Below are 20,373 nucleotides of genomic sequence, written 5' to 3' on the forward strand. Positions count from 1 at the left end.
TTCAAACGTTGGAGTCGCACCATAAAAGAGAAAATGTTCAAATACTTTTCAGCCAACTCCACACGCACCTATATCGATGTCCTGGACGATCTTGTTCGCCAGAACAATACCAACAAACACCGCTATCAAGATGGCCCCTAGCCCTATTGCCGCAAGTCATAAGGAGCATAAAAACTAGTTGTATAGGTCCCTTTACGGCAGCATATCTCCCATGAAACCACTGCGATTTTATGAATCACCAAGACAAAATGTACATTCGAGAAGGGGTACACCCCCACCCCCACCCCCCCCCCCCCACCCCCGCTAGACCTAAAAAGTGTTCACCATTTCCCTAGTTTTGTCAGAGGTCCACTGGGTAATCTTTTCTACGATCTTTTCATCCATCTCCTCAAGGGTTTCAACCAAGTCCGTGGCCGTGGTGAAAATCAAGTTTCTCGAGTGAAAGTATCCCTCGTTCAATCCCAATTTTCTATAAGTTTCACCCGTGACATCCGAAAGACCTCAAGGGAGGTCTGCACATCCATGCCAATAATGGGGGTCATATTCCAGGTAGTACATAGAAATTAAACAGCTTTCTTTGGCGAATGTACTTCAATTTTATTCCCAATGGATTTCTTATCTTCCCAAATCTTTTCCTGCACCTTCTTCAGCTCACAATTTGCACAGCTCGATTGGTCTCTTCTTTGTGGAAGTCAGCTGCATGTTTAGTCTCTCACATCCCCATTTGCAAAAAGTTTCCCCTTTCCAGCATAATGTTATAATTTTGTATACATTTACCTCGTGTCAACATCTTTCATGTCTTTGACAATCCAGGGTGAGTCCTGCCCTACTTCTCGCCATTTGAGAATTTCCTCATCATTGCAGCGCTGTTCTCGATTGGCCTTAACAGCGGCCAGGTTTTTTTTCAGAATTTCTCTTGCGCCGTATTCTATTTGTGTTCAAACATATTTATAATATTAAAATCCATTGTGTATTTTCTATCTGTGAATTTGTGTGTGTGTGTGTGTGTGTGTGTGTTTCTCCTCAGAATGGGTGTGTGGCAGAACTCTCATTATCATACTACTGTTCCTTCCTAAATAAGCTTTCCTCATTTTGTAAAAAATGGTGTTTAAGCGAAAAATCTGATAAAAAATCTCTTGATTCTTATTTAAATAAATATATGAATGTAATAGATAAGAGAATATCACATTTTGAAAATGATTTAGAAGTAAATAATAGAGTACATAATACAGCTATTTCCAGAATAAGAAATAAACTTCAAATACTTTCAAAGCGGTTTGTTTTTGTACCGACCGACAAAGCAGCCAACAATGTGGTGGTGGTATGCCGTACATACTACACGGACGTTCTTAAGAATGAAATTTTAAATTCATCTACATTCAAGTCCATCCGCTTCACAGATAGCCATATAGTTAACAAGCATATCACAACCCCATCAAAGCTTAATGCTTCTTCTGAACATTTGAAGGTCCCTACTATGTATTGGCTACCTAAACTACACAAAAAATCATTTAAATATCGTTTCATCTCGGCCTCTAGTAAGTTTTCTACAACTAATCTGTCAGTGATCTTAACTAGTTCATTACCTGCTATTAAAGAGCTTATCATAACTATTGTAATAAAAATACATTTATATGAACATAGTGGTATAAACCATTTTTGGAGTGTAAAAAATTCTTTGGATGTTTACATAAATTACGGGCTTTTGATGGTCCTTTTGATTCTGTTAATTAGTTTTGATTTTTCTACTCTTTACACTACACTTCCACACTATTAAACAAAAGTTTTCCTATTTAATTGAATGGTCGTTTGGTAAAGCTGAATGTAGATATATTTGCTGCAACTCATTTAAAGCCTTCTTCTCATATAAGAAAGGTAAATATGCTAGATATACTTACTGGAGGTGTGATGAGATGATTGAAGCTGTTAATTTTCTCCTTGATAATATTTATGTACGTTTCGGCAACAAAGTTTATCGACAGCTTGTAGGTATCCCCATGGGCACTAATTTTGCCCCTTTAATAGCAGACTTGTTTTTGTACTGTTACGAATCACAGTTTATGACTAAACTCAGTAAAGACCCGTCGAAATTGCATTTAATAGATAAATTCAACAAGACTTACTGTTATCTTGATATTTTTTTCGTTAAATAATCAAGAATTTTCTCAATATACTGCTGAAATTTACCGCAAGGAACTTACTTAAATAAATCAAATTTATTCGGTAATAACTGTCCTTTCCTGGATTTAGATATTTCGGTTTTAAACGGGAAACTCCACATTAAAATTTATGACAAAAGAGACGATTTTTCGTTCCCTATTGTTAATTTTCCATTTTTAGATGGCGATGTTCCTTTGGTACCATCTTACGGTTTTTATATTTCACAACTTGTTCGCTATATGCCCGTGTTTGTTGTGACGTTTTTGATTTTAACGAACGCAACCTATGTATTACAGGTAAATTATTAAACCAGGGATATCGTTACCATAAATTAGTTACAACCTTTACCTAATTTTTCCATAGATATAAAGATTTGGTTTTGAAGTTTGGTTGTATCTGTAGAAAACTTATTTCAAACGGGATAGCACATCCTCATTTTTACGGAAATGTTGTTAACCGTGCCCGGAAATTTAGAAATGATCCATGTAAACTTGTCCCTCCTTTAAATAAACTTATTCTAAAAGGTAACCTATTCAACACCATCATTGAATATCGTTTTTATTGGTATAAATATTGATTTTGTTATCAGTAGATTAAAAGCTAACTAAATATTACTAGACTATGTTGCATACATATACATATTCATGGACCTACAATCTGTCGATACCTGTAACTTGGCATTGCACAAGGTCATGTTTTTCTCTGGCTGTTTATGACGTCTTTACACTAAATCCATTGGATGTAGAATGTGTACGGATTGATAGTTTAGTCTTAGATGCATGATATTTTAATTAGTTGTTACTGACTTTGAATTAGCTGTCAGAAATCTGCGAGTACTCTCAGATCTGTTCATTGTGTCTTTTTGTGTCGGGATGTATAAGTACCCGGCCGAATCAACATGTATTTTTGTCCATCTGATGAGTTAAGCCTTTTTCAACTGATTTTTATAGTTCGTTCTTATGTTGTACTGTTATACCACTGTCCCAAGTTAGGGGGGGGGGGTTGGGATCCCGATAACATGTTTAACCCCGCCACATTATTTATGTATATGCCTGTCCCAAGTCAGCAGCCTGTAATTCAGTGGCTGTCGTTTGTTTATGCGTTACATATTTGTTTTTCGTTAATTTTTGTACATAAATGAGGCCGTTAGTTTTCTCGTTTGAATTGATTTATAATCTCTTATCGGGGCCTATTAAAGCTGACTATGCGATATGGGCTTTGCTCATTGTTGAAGCCGTACGGTTACCTATAATTGTTATTGTCTGTGTCATTTTGGTCTTTTTTGATAGTTGTCTCATTGGCAATCATACCACATCTTCTTTTTATATTTCAAATGAGATATAAGGTATATCTGTAATTTCGGGCTAACAACAGTCCATTCCATTATTCAAAATATCTATTTCATATTTAAATTGGCTATTTCTTAATTTTCGCGCGTATTTTGGCATTTTGGTCCTCCGGAACACCTCTGATGGTCATTGCGGCACATATCGTTTATACTCTGTTTATTTCTCTGTCAATAAGCTTAATTTGGTGTACAAATTTTGCTTTGGTTAGGGACTGAAGGGTTGCAGCAGTCCATTCCATTATTCAAAATAAGCTATTTCTCAATGTTCACGCGTATATTTAAGTCCTTCATTTCTCCTCTAATATCGTTGCGGAACAAATTGACTATAAACATTTTGTTCCTCTCGTAATAAGCTTTCGAATGAGGTATAAGGATTATCTATATTTAGGGGCTAAAGGGTTGCAGCAGTCCATTTCATTATTCAAAATATCCATTTCATTATTCAAAATTGGCTATTTCTTAATTTTCACTCGTATTTCGACATTTAAGAGCTCTAATATGCGTTGCGGAACATGTTGACTATATACATTTCGTTCCTCTCGTAATAAGCTTTCGAATGAGGTATAAGGTTTATCTATAATTAGGGGCTAAAGGGTCGCAGCAGTCCATTCAATTATTCAAATTATCCATTTCATTATTCAAAATTGGCTATTTCTTAGTTTTCAAACGTATTTCGACATTTAAGAGCTCTAATATGCGTTGCGGAACATGTTGACTATATACATTTCGTTCCTCTCGTAATAAGCTTTCGAATGAGGTATAAGGTTTATCTATAATTAGGGGCTAAAGGGTCGCAGCAGTCCATTCAATTATTCAAATTATCCATTTCATTATTCAAAATTGGCTATTTCTTAGTTTTCAAACGTATTTCGACATTTAAGTGCTCTAATATGCGTTGTGGAACATGTTGACTATATACATTTTGTTCCTTTCGTTATAAGCTTTCGAACGAGGTATAAGGTTTATCTATAATTAGGGACTAAAGGGTCGCACCAGTCCATTCCATTATTCAAAATATCCATTTCATTATTCAAAATTGGCTATTTCTTAACTTTCAAACGTATTTCGACATTTAAGTGCTCTAATATGCGTTGCTGAAAATGTTGACTATATACATTTTGTTCCTCTCGTTATAAGCTTTCGAATGAGGTATAAGGTTTATCTATAATTAGGGGCTGAAGGGTCGCAGCAGTCCATTCCATTATTCAAAATATCCATTTCATTATTCAAAATTGGCTATTTCTTAATTTTCACGCGTATTTCGACATTTAAGTCCTCTAATATGCGTTGCTGAACATGTCGACTATATACATTTTGTTCCTTTCGTTATAAGCTTTCGAATGAGGTATAAAGTTTATCTATAATTAGGGGCTAAAGGGTCGCAGCAGTCCATTCCATTATTCAAAATATCCATTTCATTATTCAAAATTGGCTATTTCTTAACTTTCATGCGTATTTCGACATTTAAGTCCTCTAATATGCGTTGCGGAACATGTTGACTATATACATTTTGTTCCTCTCGTTATAAGCTTTCGAATGAGGTATAAAGGTTATCTATAACAAGGGGATAAAGGGTCGCAGCAGTCCATTCCATTATTCAAAATATCCATTTCATTATTCAAAATTGGCTATTTCTTATCTTTCAAACGTATTTCGACATTTAAGTGCTCTAATATGCGTTCCTGAACATGTTGACTATATACATTTTGTTGCTCTCGTTATAAGCTTTCGAATGAGGTATAAAGGTTATCTATAATTAGGGGCTAAAGGGTCGCAGCAGTCCATTCCATTATTCAAAATATCCATTTCATTATTCAAAATTGGCTATTTCTTAATTTTCACGCGTATTTCGACATTTAAGTCCTCTAATATGCGTTGCTGAACATGTTGACTATATACATTTTGTTCCTCTCGTTATAAGCTTTCGAATGAGGTATAAGGTTTATCTATAATTAGGGGCTAAAGGGTCGCAGCAGTCCATTCCATTATTCAAAATATCCATTTCATTATTCAAAATTGGCTATTTCTTAATTTTCACGCGTATTTCGACATTTAAGTCCTCTAATATGCGTTGCTGAACATGTTGACTATATACATTTTGTTCCTCTCGTTATAAGCTTTCGAATGAGGTAGAAGGTTTATCTATAATTAGGGGCTAAAGGGTCGCCGCAGTCCATTCCATTATTCAAAATATCCATTTCATTATTCAAAATTGGCTATTTCTTAATTTTCACGCGTATTTCGACATTTAAGTCCTCTAATATGCGTTGCTGAACATGTCGACTATATACATTTTGTTCCTTTCGTTATAAGCTTTCGAATGAGGTATAAAGTTTATCTATAATTAGGGGCTAAAGGGTCGCAGCAGTCCATTCCATTATTCAATATATCCATTTCATTATTCAAAATTGGCTATTTCTTAACTTTCATGCGTATTTCGACATTTAAGTCCTCTAATATGCGTTGCGGAACATGTTGACTATATACATTTTGTTCCTTCCGTTATAAGCTTTCGAATGAGGTAAAAAGTTTATCTATAATTAGGGGCTAAAGGGTTGCAGCAGTCCATTCCATTATTCAAAATATCCATTTCATTATTCAAAATTGGCTAACATGTTTAACCCCGTCACATTATTTATGTATGTGTCTGTCCCAAGTCAGGAGTCTGTAATTTAGTGGTTGTCGTTTGTTTATGTGTTACATATTTGTTTTTCGTTCATTTTATAAAATAAATAAGGCTTTTAGTTGTCTTGTTTAAATTGTTTTACATTGTCTTATTGGGGCCTTTTATAGCTGACTATGCGGTATGGGCTTTGCTCATTGTTGTAGGCTGTACGGTGAGCTATAGTTGTTGATGTCTGTGTCATTTTGGTCTTTTGTGTTCATTATTCAATATTCAATAATGAATATTGAAATAGTTCACTATTCACTATTCAATATTGAAAAATGAATAATGAATAATGAAATGGTTTATGTTTCATTATTCAAATTGAAGCGGTGAATAGTGAAAAAAATAAGTATTGCGGTTGTCCACGCTGTTATGAAAATGATTTTATTACCAACATAAGTATTGCGGTTGTCGACGCTGTGATGAAATTAATTCTATCAATCAACATATCGATAGCTCTGGGTTTTTTTAAGGTTTCGATCTTTGAGTATAGTATAGATAAATGGAAATAATATTGTTTCGAAACAATAGCCCTCTTTATGTTTAAATGACACTTTTCACAGTTTTGACTGTATCCCAGACCAAATCACGTAAACATTATTGGGTTGGTGCTGATCACAAGGAAGCTTTTAAAGTTTAAACCAAAAGTTCCAAATGGTGAAGTTGAAATCGTTCCTTGGTACATCAGTGTTACTGATGCCATTATGAGTTGGTTGACCGTTATGAAATATTCGTTTCACAGATGATAGCGGATATGTTCCTTATATTTTTACTACAATCTCGTTCCCTTTACACGAATCTGACCTAACGAATTAGACTTATTACATAAAATATACCTGTTTTGTACAAACATGAGCAACACGAAGAGTGCCATATGTGGATAAGTTTGTCAAATCCTTCAGGAGCACATGCGATTACCCACTTGTTTTTGGTGGAGTACGTGTTGTTTAGTCTTTATTGTTTTATGTAGTTTCTTGTGAACTATAATTGTTTGTCTGTTAGTCTTTTTTTTTCTATTTAAGCCATGGCGTTGTCAGTTTATTTCCGATTTATGAGTTTGAATGTCCCTTTAGTCTGGTATCTTTTAACCCTTTTTTATTTTTTATTCTTTGATATGAGAGACTGCACTGCAGATGACATTTCTTTTTTAGTAGAATATGTTCTCATATAAAACAAATCTAGTATTATTATTTAGTTAACCAAAACTTGCAACGTTCTCAATTTCTTCATATGCATACGGTCATGGTACATTGTTGTACTTCTTAGTACTTCCAGATAGGTAGCATGGTATTGTCTGTTTCTGTGATATACTCATAAGAAAAAAAGTGGTTCAAATATTTCAATTCAACAATGACGCTACTAAGTAGTGTCTATAATAGGAGCAAGGGGTCGTTCATTTCTGTATTCTATGATTTTATGCCATTTTCTCTATGCTTTATACTTTATGCCCATTTTTCTCTTATCTTTATATTCTAACACCTCATTAATCTCTATTCTTTATTTCTTGGTCCTTATTTTTCTATTCTTTATTTTTTGCCTATTATTTTCTATTCTGTAAAACCTCATCCACACCCTCATGAAGTAGATTTTCTAAATGTATTATGGTAGTTATCCACTGTTGTCGGACTATTGGGGTGTAAGACCAGTTAGGTGTCGGACTAATGGGGTGTCGGACTAGTGGGGTGTAGGAATATCGGGGCGACCCCGTAAAAGGATACTCGTCCAATTAGCATTAGTCACGATTTTCTTGATGTCGTTGTTAAATGCCCAGATGTTGCTATCTAATAAATTGTAAATCCCATATTTAGATTTATCCTTCTATCAGTTAACTTTTGTACAAATAACATGTACACAAATAAATCTTTGTTTTTTTCTGTACTTATACTTTTAAAAATAAAGTCTCATTTTACCCCACTTCCATTATGACCATGCAGTAACGTAGATATTTCTATTTTGCGTGCATTGTAACTGTTCATTGTTGTTCCTCTTCCGGGTCAGCATTTAGACTATGTCGATTTTTCTTTGAAAAAAAACCCCAAAGTCAATGCTTTAAATTTTAACAACTAAAGTTTCCAGTGACGGGTGTAAATTGTAGGATAATAACAATATACAAATTATGTACACTGTCCTGTCAGAAATATAACATGTATTTGTTCCCATACGAAACACGTTGAAAGCTCGGCGAGTCTCGCTTTTTGTCGTGTTTCTAAAGCTCGTACAAATACATTTTTTTTATTTCCCGACAATGTACATATATATACACATTGTAGTATATTTATCCACACAAAGAAATACCAAAACTTCTTTTTTACATGACTGTATATACTCGTATTTATTGTTCTAAAAACTTTTTATAAGACTTAACAGTTGATGGAAAGGTTGTGCAGGGGAATTGATTTCGTCCGAGTTCTCTTTTAATAGCACTTTTCACGAATACAATCATGTATTTCTTAATTCAACTTTTATATTGTGTAAAACGACATGATACAATTCAATACTTGTCAAGTAAGACCTATAGTTTTGGTTTTATAGAACTTACTTAAAAATATATGAAAATAATCGGAAATCCTAAATAGTATCACTTTATGTCTTTTAATTTTTTCGTCTTATTCTCTGGATCTTTACACCCTTTATAGGGTAACCATACTTTCGTATGTCGAACAGTTCCACCACCAAAAAATAAATGAATAATAAAATTATTAACAATCATAACACACCAACATTATATACACTATTTACATTTTTAACTTTTAAATTTTTATGTGTTTTTACAAGGGAAGTTTAAAGGGTTTTTTTAACTTTGACATGGAAAGTTTACAGTTTTTAAGACTTTTACATCTCTAGGAATTTTTATAACGTACATTAAGTTTATAGATCACTTATACAAGTATGCTTTCGTTTTTCTACGGTATTGAATGTAATATTGTCAGGGATATGTCTTGCCTTTATTAGATTTTGCAAGAAAGGGGACTTCAACTTCATTTAGTGATAGGGAGGAATTAAAAAAAAAAAAAAAAAAACTTCATTAAGTCTTTGGGAGGAATTAAAAAAAAATGGCCTTGGAAGAAATGAAAATAAAATTATGCAACAGAAAATGCAAAAAAAACATGTCTACAAAAATGCAAAAAATCCGCGTGAAAAAAATATTGAGTAGCATAGGAGTAAAATTAGTATTTAACCCGGTTAAATCATCCTAATTATCCAGTTAAAAAGTAGGAGATAAAAAGTAGTAGATGTGGTATGATTGCCATTGAGACAACTATCTACCACAGTTCAAATGAAGTGGTTGTAAGGAATTATAGCCAAGCGTACGGTCTTTAACAATGAAAAAACATATACATGTACTGTATATATATAGTCGGCTATAAGGGCAATATGGCTACATAACGTTGCATCGCATATCAGACGTAAATTCTGAGAGAAGTGATGTAATCTATAAATCAAATAGATGTTTGGTAACAATTAAAAATAGTTTATTTGTGGAATCAGGGATTTTTTTTTTATGTTGAACAAGTAAAATATTGAATAAAATTAAAATTGAAAATGAAAATGGGGCATGTGTCAAAGAGACAATAACCCGACCAAAAATCTAGAGCAGCTACATAATTTTGTAGAACACAAAAAATCTTAAAATAAATCTTATGATTTAATCTTACGAGTATACATTTAGAAAATATGTATTTTTTATGATGCTAATGATTTAATAGGACCGCGTTGCAAAATATTGTGTATGATACATGTGCCATGATCTAGTGCAATGCCGTTAGGCGAATTATTATAATTAAATCATTTAAATATGCTAGTTTTATATTATATGCATAAGCCGTCCTGCTCAACAAATAATGTTATAAGTCTTGAACAGGACGGCATAGATATAAAATAAACGGAGTGTCTATGGGTCCAGCTAGACGGACGAATAGTTAAACATCTCTATTTGTCCGGCCTGTCGTTTGCGGATGCGCAAATCTTTAATACCAATAAAAGTGGCATGTGGCGGCAGTGTAAGTGTCCCACCGGATAAGGTGTCGGATAACAAACGCGCGTATGCAAGGGACATTTTGTGAATTGGAGATCGTGATATATATTTAAAGACGTCATAAAGAAAACTGGGGATAATGTAATTTCTTTTAAACAATTTTTTCTATATATTAGTGACTCCAGAACAATCAGCGTACAGTATGTAGTATACAAAAAAGTCATATAAACTGACAGGAATAAAGCCTGACATCATACTGAAATTACTGATTTACCCTATGGAGGCAAAACGCATTCGGATAATGACTAAATCAAATATTAAGCTTGCCAATGGATGCATTATTTCTAAGTTCTAATACAACGGAGATTTATGAACATGCACTGATATACCTAGACTCGGAATAGTATACCAGGGTTGGGGTAACCCCCCTTTTTTTATTCTTTTTAACTTAAACATTGTTTCTATTATATTTTTCTAGCGTAAACACTATCTTACTTTTGGGGACGGTTACACGTGTCTACCGATATTTCTTATTTCCTATGAAAAATCCTCGAACATTTTGAGTCTGAAAATCTTTTGACAACCTGATTTGAAGCAAACTTCAAGAAAACAATAAATTCAGAATCTTCTTTTGGAATCATAGATGTCTATTGAAGCCAATAATCAGTGGTCAGACTCTTATTATAACCTTACATGAAATTCATAGGTAGAACAAATAAAAAGATGAGAGCTTTGTTTGCCCTTCCCCTAAATCCATTTAGATTTTTTTATTAAATCTAAATAAAATTTATACTTCGTAGTATATTCATTTGCATTTTGATATGTTTTAGTGAATGAATGGAAATAATTCGCACATTTTTTTGTTAAGACTGTAAGTAACTTATTCAAAAGTGTATTTGCTGTATAGATGTTGATATATGATTTTAGACAATATTTCTAATAATAACTACTCAGTGTTTATTTATCTTCTTAAATCACGATGTTATACAAACTTTAAGGTATAATTAGAAATATATAGCTAGCTTTTAAGTATTTTCTGTACGATTTTACTTTTTACGCATACCCGTGTAGTTTATTAGATATTCCCATATTGGGTTAATATCTGCGAATATCCTGAAAATATTTTGTTTATATGAAAAATCTGTTACACCTGTTGATGCAAACTTTTCCATCATTTGTTGTCTTTGTGGTGCAAACTTCCTGCAGTTAAACAGATAGTGTTGCAGTCGTCCACTACTAAACATGTTTCACATAGTTCACTTGTACATTTTCTAATTGTGGATTTGAATTTATTTGTGTTGATAAACTTGATCTAAGTTTAATAAGAGTTATTTCTCTTTCTCTAGTACTCTTTGTATAGTTTTCAAAAGTTGACATTATTTTGATTAGTGTGTTGTTGTTTACTTCTTGTGTTGGTTTCCCAATATTGTTTCCACATTTTCTCTAGTAAATTTTTACATAAACATTTGATATCTTCTTTGTAAAGAGCACGTGGTACATGTATGTTGGTTATGCATGTAGTAGTTGTCGTCTGTTTAGGTAGTTCATACGTGTTTATCGTTTCTCATTTTTATATAGATTAGACCGTTGGTTTTCCCGTTTGAATGGTTTTACACTTATGTCTAGTAATTTCTGGGGCACTCTTTAACTTGCTGTTCGGTGTGAGTCAAGGCTCAATGTTGAAGGCCGTACCTTGACCTATTATGGTTTACTTTTATAAATTGTTATTTGGATGGAGAGTTGTCTCATTGGCATAGCGCACTCATACAATGTACCACATCTTTCTATATCTATCTATTAATATAGCCATTTTTGCTGTCGTGGCTGCCATTTCATTTCCACTTAAACCAACGTGGCTAGGTATCCATTCTAAAATAATATTCATACCTAATTTGGGAAGTTTACTATGAATATATTGAATGTCATATATTATATACAAATGTATGTGTTTTAACTTTGAATATACTTCCTGCGATAGCTTTAAATGCTGAAAGTGAATCTACAGATAATACAGTATTTTCTGGTGAAAACTCTTCTAACCAATATAAAGATAATAGTATGGCTGTTAATGCACACATACATATTGAAACCTGCTGTTTTGTAATTTAAAACCTTTATTTACTTTAAGATCTGGTGCTACAAAAGCACATGCATTTGTGTTGTTTCTGGATTCTTAGATCCATCTGTATATATTTTTAAAAACTTTAAGTTACAATACTTGGTTTCAATGAGGATATTTCCTTCTCTTTTAATGAGGTGAGGACCATCCTTTATAGTTATAATTGTTGAAAGTTCAGACCTTGGGTTTTTGAACTTGTCATGGATAGGATTGGGAAGTCTTTATATTTGAAAACAGTATTAGTATCTACATTGAATGTATTCATAGTATCATGTGCAGTATAGCACAATATGGTTTTTGATTTTCATTAATTTTTTTTCTTGTTAAATTCATAAATAGCATTTTCTTGTAGACTCTTTTTAGTTATGTTCGTGTCATTTAGACTAAATATATTCAGGAAAGACTTAGTAATAAGACTTGTTCTTCTCAACTCAAAATGGGGGGGGGGGGGGGGGTCACTAATTTCAACTTGTTGTCCACTTATACTTAAGGCTTGTGCTTGTATATGCTCTCTTTTCTGTAAAAGCTCGAGTTACACTTAGAAACTCCTGAGTTATACTATGAGTTAAACAATCTGGTAAGAGTGAAAAAAAATGTGATCCGATAAAATTAAGAGTAATATTGCAGTTAATCTATTTCTGTTATTGCACCATTTTTCTTTGAATGTACAGTGGAGATCACTTCTAACCTCTTATTAGAACTGTTAGAATAATCTGTCATAGATCTGTTCTAAATGGTCCTACAACAGTTCTGCCTAGAACAGTCATTCTACCATATAACTGGTCTAAGTGGAACTGCCAGGATCAGTTCAAGAGTAGAACTGTCTAAAACGGTTCTAGGTAGAACTGTCCAAATCAGTTCTAGTCGTAGAACTGTCAGAACTGTTTAAAAATGTTCTAGCCGTAGAACTGACCAAATCTGCCAGGATTGTAGAACAATGACGTCACTGCACTTAGGGCATCGCACTGGTCACCATTCAGTGTTATTTTTATCACTTTCCGTATTGAGAAATTTTAAAACAGTGCTGTGTTGAGAATTATAAATATATATTATATTCTTTTGACTTATTCATATTTAAGACAAAGAGTTCTATGGATAGAACTGATTAAATCAAGTCGTACATGTAGCACTGACCAAAGATTTGGTCAGCTCTAGGTAGAACTGTCATAAACTGTTCTAAGTAGAACTGTATAAATCAGTTGTACATTAAGGTAGAACTGACCTGTTTTTTCTGGGTTTTTTTTTTTGTGTTTTGCTTTACTTTCAGTGACAAATATTACATGAATATCAACACAAATACATTTTGTTTATGAGTTGAATTCTCTTTCACCAGACCAGACATACCTAAATGTAATGATTAGCAGTACTCTATCAGACACGTTACTCTACATAAATATACGTGTGTGTGCTAAATATATGTCTTGACGGAGAAAGCCAAGCATACAGTGTGGGATTTTGTTATTGTTGAAGTCCGTACGGTCCCCTGTAGTAGCTTAGATCCACGACAGTTGGTCTCTGATGGATATCTGTCAATTCCGGTTTTAAACTTTTTTTTTTTAACACTTGAATATAAATTTATTGCACTAAAGCTGTTAACAATAACCTTACCGCTACAGCTTTAACTGTAAGGTACCCTGAAATGGTTAGTATCTATAAGAACAGGGTTTCATATAGATAAGTATTATTTTCTTAAATATATATTAGAATATTACAACGTTCAATAATAATATAATATAATTCAATACTCTGATCTGAAATTAATGATATACTTTTCTTCAATACATAATTAAATAACGCCCATATAATACACTTTTCCGAAATTGATTGTCTGGTGTCAATTATCTCGTTTAAAAATTACATGATTTAAGAGTGTGCGGTTTTAAACTTTTAACATATTTTTCTAATTACTCGGGGACAGGACAAATATTTTCGCGTCATTCTGCATTTATACTATGATTATACTCATACAATATATAGAGACTCTCTACACGGTGGGTATGGTTGTCCTGCGAGAGAACGTTCTGTGCTGGTGATTTGGTCCTGTCAGGTGCTGGTGGGTCCTGATTCTGTGCTGGTGGGTTTGTTTACATTGTATCAGGACGGTAATATAACGACTGTTTTGTTGCTTAATTTTTCTCTGATTCGTCATAAGTACCATGCAAAGTATATTACAACAATATTATATTGCAAAAGTCGTGCAAGTTCCTTAAACGGAATTGTCCTGACGCTGTGCTGGTGATAAGAAAAACGGTCCTGGTTCTGTGCTCCTATGTCCTGGTTCTGTGCCTTTATATTTTAGTTAAAAATGGCACATATTCAAGATCATTGATACTGTTATTGACTAATTAACTGTTGTCTGCTTTCTTAAAATTGACATTGTTGTGAATCTGTTTACTGTTATTATGAGAGAAAAAAAAAGCCCTATTTTTTTATTTTTTTTTTTAAATTAACTGTAATCTTATTTATTGGCCTGTTAATGGAACCCTTCTTGCCCCCTTTTAAGATAAGAAAATATGTTTACGATTTTCGGGATTAAGATCATTTTGCAAGATCACCAAAATACGTTGTAATTTATACAATACTTATATAAAGTAGATGATGTGGTATGTTTGTTGTCAATGGACAAATTTCCATAATAAACCAAAGGAAGTATGTGTTAACAACCATACGTCATCGTACGACCTTCAACAATAACCCATAAAATAAAAATGTAAAAGGTTTTGCATAAAAATGGAGAGCAAAAATATAGAACAAAGGACTTTCTGAGCGTTTGAATCATATGTCTTTAGCAGCTTAAAACACATTTGTTTGTGAACAATTTAGTGCTGACTATAAGAATGACAGTGGTATTGCGGGTTTGTTTGTTTGTTTGTTTTTTGGAGGGGATGGGGGATAAGTTAGAGCGAGGTTACAGTGAAAGTTTTAAGCTTGGAATAATTTCTCGTAAGATTTAAAAATTGTATTTTAAAAGAAAAATGTATCTTATAGCTATTAAGAATCACTTCCTGTATCTGTAAGATTTTTTCAACATAATTTTTTTGTCTGAACGGTTATCAGGTATTTTTTTTCGAAAGTTCGATAGAACACTAAAAAAAAAATCACTATTTTATGAAAGGGCAGACTAGAATATGTCAGAGAATGAAGACGAGATAACCTTTGTACAGAGATTTTTGTTATGTTTAGCATGGGATCAACACAAGGGTACATTATCCTTAATATAAAGATCTATTTAAAAGTATTTGAAACTACCGTTTGCTTTGTTAATTGTGCCTTCAATTTCAAATATTTCAAATATCTCGTAGCTTCATACTACCAATTGAGTATAAAACAAGTATATAAGTTTAAAAAAAAAGAAATTCTTAGATTAAACACCTACATTTAACTTTAAAAGGTAATAACAGTTTAAAACAATACAAATCTACACACACAAAAAACTGGCTTACTTGCAACTGGTTATCAACCCGAATCGCTATAAGATCATATATAAGCTCACCTGTGTCGAGGGGTCGTGTGAGATTCATGTATTGTCTTGGCGTCCGCAATTACAAAAAGATCTTTTCTGAAATTACTTGACCAAATGTTACCAAATGATTTTTCAAGAGTGAATCTAGAAAAAACAATAGTCATCAACAAATATGACCACTGTCTGTTAAAATGTATTCGAGTTTTTAACCAAAGATATTCCCTTTGTCTACACACTCATTGAAATCGGCTTTAATATTGCAAAAGTTCAAGCAATTAGGGCAAAACCTACCGAGTAAAAAAAATCAAAAGGCCAATGTCTATCTACCTTGCACATTTCAGAAAATTCAGATCAGATAACGAAACTGGGTCCAGCAACATTTATAAGCAATTTAAGATTTTGACCCTCACAGTTTCCATTCACCACAAATATTTTCGTTACAACGAATCATTTTAAATACAAAAATACCAGTTGCAGCCTTTTGTTTATCTATTAATATATGTATACGGATAAAGCTATGAAAGGCAACAGGGTCACCAGGGTGAGGAGTCCATGTCATCTGAAATAAATGCTAAGCATAGATCTAGAAAGCGACAGATAATCATGACATTAAAAAAACTCTCTTCTTTTCGACTTTTTTCGAACAAATTGACACATAAAATGAATTATATAGTATTGTGGAATTTTTAACTTGTAATTCATTGGTTACACCTTTTACTAGGATAACAATCCTGTAAAATATGAGCTGGGAAAAATATTTCAGAAAAGAAGATGGAAATGTAAAAGTTTCCGTGTGTCAGGTGCAACAGCATACGAACAGCTAACATGCCTCGTCAGGGTGGAAGCTAAAAAGTCCACGAAAATTTGATTTAAAGCCTTTATTCGTTCCAACAAAGTTATTGAGATTTTGTTGAGGATTCATTTTAACCATCTACGACAACAAGAATTTTTTTTTTAGAATTTACAGCTCTTCTATAAATATATGCGGAGCGCTAACAAACATGTCTATGCGGCATATGCTTTGATCATTGTTGAAGCATCAATGTAAGGGGCATTTAATATCTTACTAAAGTAATAAAACTATTCTTATTTTAGATACAGTGACTATATATTGTTATCTGATATTGGACGAAAGATGTTGCCCTTTTATGTAATTATGTAATACAAGTTACGATCATTTGAAATGGATGCACAAGAGCTAAAATAGGAGTCATAGATTCTATTGACAACAATTATCTGCCCAATTTTATTGATTTTGTAACATTTGTTTCAAATATGACCAACTTCTTATCCAAAATCACCAGCACCGTATCAGGACCCACCAACACAATGACAGGACCCACCAGCACAGTATCAGGACATGAATAAATTGAGAAAATGCTAAATTTTAATAAATTGCAATGTTTTTTCACAAAATAGTTTTGTCGTGTGGATTGCGGTATAGAAAGCGGACTCTATGAGCATTTTTGTTTTATTTTTTCAGTTCTAGATTTTCTGAAAATGAGCATTTTTGTGTTACGCTTACTGAAACAGTTTAGAGGGTCAACTTTTTAATGGTTTACATATGAACCCATAAGAAACAAAATTGAAAAATCTCAACTGTTTTCTTCCATTTTTTATGAGTGAAAACGTCAAAAATCATCATTTTCGTCTTTGTTTACATTTTTTCATTGATCACCAGCACCCGTCAGGACCGAATCACCAGCACAGAACGTTCTCTCGCAGGACAACCATATATAATATAGCAGTGGTCGCCGTGGAGAAGAAACTTGGAATCTATTGTTAGTATCAAATGCACTTTATTTATAATATACAATGTACTTATGTTGATAGTATACAGAAACGCGAAAATCATGGAATTTAACAGAAAACAAAAGAATAACGCACTTTGGAAAAAGGGAGAGGGCTTGCAATAATTGTCCTGTCTCCAAGTACCTATGACTTTTAATACCTTTTCTGAAATTCCACAGACCGCATTAAATCTATTTAAAATAATTCATCCTACAACAGTTTACATTCTTTCAACCAAGCTCTAAATGCCCGCGATTTCGCGGCTGTGTTTTAGTATATAGAAGGGATGTCAAAAGATCTGAAATTTAATACTCGGATACTCGGTCAAGATACTCGAGTACTCGCGAGTACTCAAATTAATCTTAAAGTCATAAGAAACCTTAAATAAAAAAAAAATGCATACGTTTTTTAATAACTCAATGGATAGTTTTCATTGTAAAACTTATGAACATATACTTTTTTCTGAAGAAAATTCTTTAATTTATTCATATTTAGAAGAAGTTTACTTTATTTTAATTGCTTCCTTCCAGGAAGCAATTCCCCCGACATATTTTCCGTATGCAAAGTGACCTCAGTGTGACCCATCTCGTGAAAATCCGGTGATCACAATACGCATGGATGTCCTTAAAATAAACTATTATCTGAATTTACATGTTAAACACGTGCTCAATTTCCATGCTTTTTTGTTGATTTTTTGTCGATTGTTGAAAAACAGGTGACAATCGTTAAATTTCGGCTTCAAAACACGAAATTTAATTACCTACCATATTTTCACAACAACACTGACCGATTGAAAAAGAAATTAACGATTATACGAAATTTACACGAAAAAAATGATAAATTCGTGCGCAGAAGACTATGTTTATGATGTTTGTATGCATTGGTTCAAGAATTAGAATAACATTATCTTTCACCGGTCACTCGTTTCTTATGACTTTAAACAATGAATTACCGACTGCCGTTTCTACAAATAACTTATCATAATAGCAATTATTGTTTGTGTACGTGTTTATGAACCAAATTGCAACAAAGTCCGACAAAGTAGACAATATAAGTATCATCTGTTCCTGAGGAGTTGGTATTTTTTTATAATATGACTTCTCCATTAATTTGTCAGCAACAATATTGGACTTCAAATTACTTGTGCAATTTCGTGTTGCTCAGTCTTACTTTTTCTGTGTGTTTTTTTGCACTATCGTCTTTCTGATTTTCTATTTTTTTAGCAATGACGTTGTCAGTTCATTTTCGACTTTTGGGTTTGAATGTTGCTGTCGTACTTTCGCCTATCTTTAAATTGTAAATTAAACAATTATAGTTTCAAATACAGATATATACTATATACAATACGGTTATGACTCTTATGCGGCGCCGAGAGCGATGCATATAAATCATAGTGTGATGTCTTTTGAACAAATCATTCGTGTTACAAATAAATAAATGTCTCCGGTTATTAAAATTGTAATCAATCGGAACCTGCACTGTACTTTGAAGTCTTTACAAATATTCTGTGAAAATATATTGATCACTGAGTTAACAATTCTTTATTTCTATATAGTCCGCTGCATACATAGTGGCAGTGAACAAGAGAGAGGAAATATGGTAGCTTATTGCAGACAAAATATGGATGGCAATCAAGACATGTATATCGCTATTAACGAAACAAAATGAAAATACAAAGTTTTGAGAAAGAACAATCCTAAAAGCCTCGGTCACACCTAAACGGATAGCTCGAACGGATGCCTAACGGATAACTTTTTTTTCAATCCATGCATGTCCGTTAGACGTCCGTTCTTATTAGTTAGACGTCCGTCCATATCCGTTGCATGTCCGTTTAGCGTACGTTTTATCCGTCGACGTCCGTTCTGTCCAATGGAGATTTTTGAGCATGTTCAAAAGTTTGAACGGACGTCCAACGGATGAAATTTCCGTTAAACGTCCGGTAGGCGTCCGTTTTGTACGGTACTCGTCCGTTTCGTTTCCGTTTTGTATCCGTTACGTGTCCGTTATACATCCGATGAAGGTCTGGAAGATGAATTCACCAACGGACTTCTACCGGACGTTTAACGGATAAAAACGGACGTTGAACGAATGAGAAACGGACTTCTACCGGACGTACATGTATAACAGATAAAACGGACGATAAAAGGATCTTAAACGGATAAATGCCAATTGAAAATTTCGCGTCAGAAATGCCAATTATTGGTATGTCAGATTTCTTTGTGCATGAATTCTTATTATTCATAATCAAACTTAGAGTAAGGGCACGTCTTTACAATCATTTCAAGCAGATCTTATTCTGGCCAGACACTGCCCTTTGATGGCATTTTGAAGAACATACCAAAACCACTTACACAGAATCATTTGGAATATTTATGCGATTTCCATGTATTATTATTGTCGCTTTTAATTTTTCCGTATATCTTGTTCATTCGGTTTATCCGGTACGCTTCCGTTAGGTGTCCAATGTATGCGGTACTCGTCCGTTGGATGTACGTTCGACATCCGTTCTGTCCGGTACATTTCCGTTTCTCGTACGTTGCATATCCGGTGTATGCCCGTTATGCATTCGTTACACGTCCGTATTATTCGGTCAGTACATCAACGGACTCCCAATGGATAACAATTTTGTCAACGGACAACTTTTATTTTCATCCGTTAGTCGTCCGTTCGTGCTATGCGGTAAGGTGTGATCGGGGCTTTAGCAAATGAACAAATTCTAAAACTCGATCAAACAAACTGGTACCAACTGTCATATTCTTGACTTGGTGCAAGCATTGTTTTATATAGAAAATGGTAGATAAAACCTGGTTTTATAGATAGCAAAGCCTCTCACTTGTATTACAGTCGC

The sequence above is a fragment of the Mytilus galloprovincialis genome, chromosome 6, assembly GCF_965363235.1.
Source record: "Mytilus galloprovincialis chromosome 6, xbMytGall1.hap1.1, whole genome shotgun sequence".
NCBI lineage: Eukaryota > Metazoa > Mollusca > Bivalvia > Mytilida > Mytilidae > Mytilus > Mytilus galloprovincialis.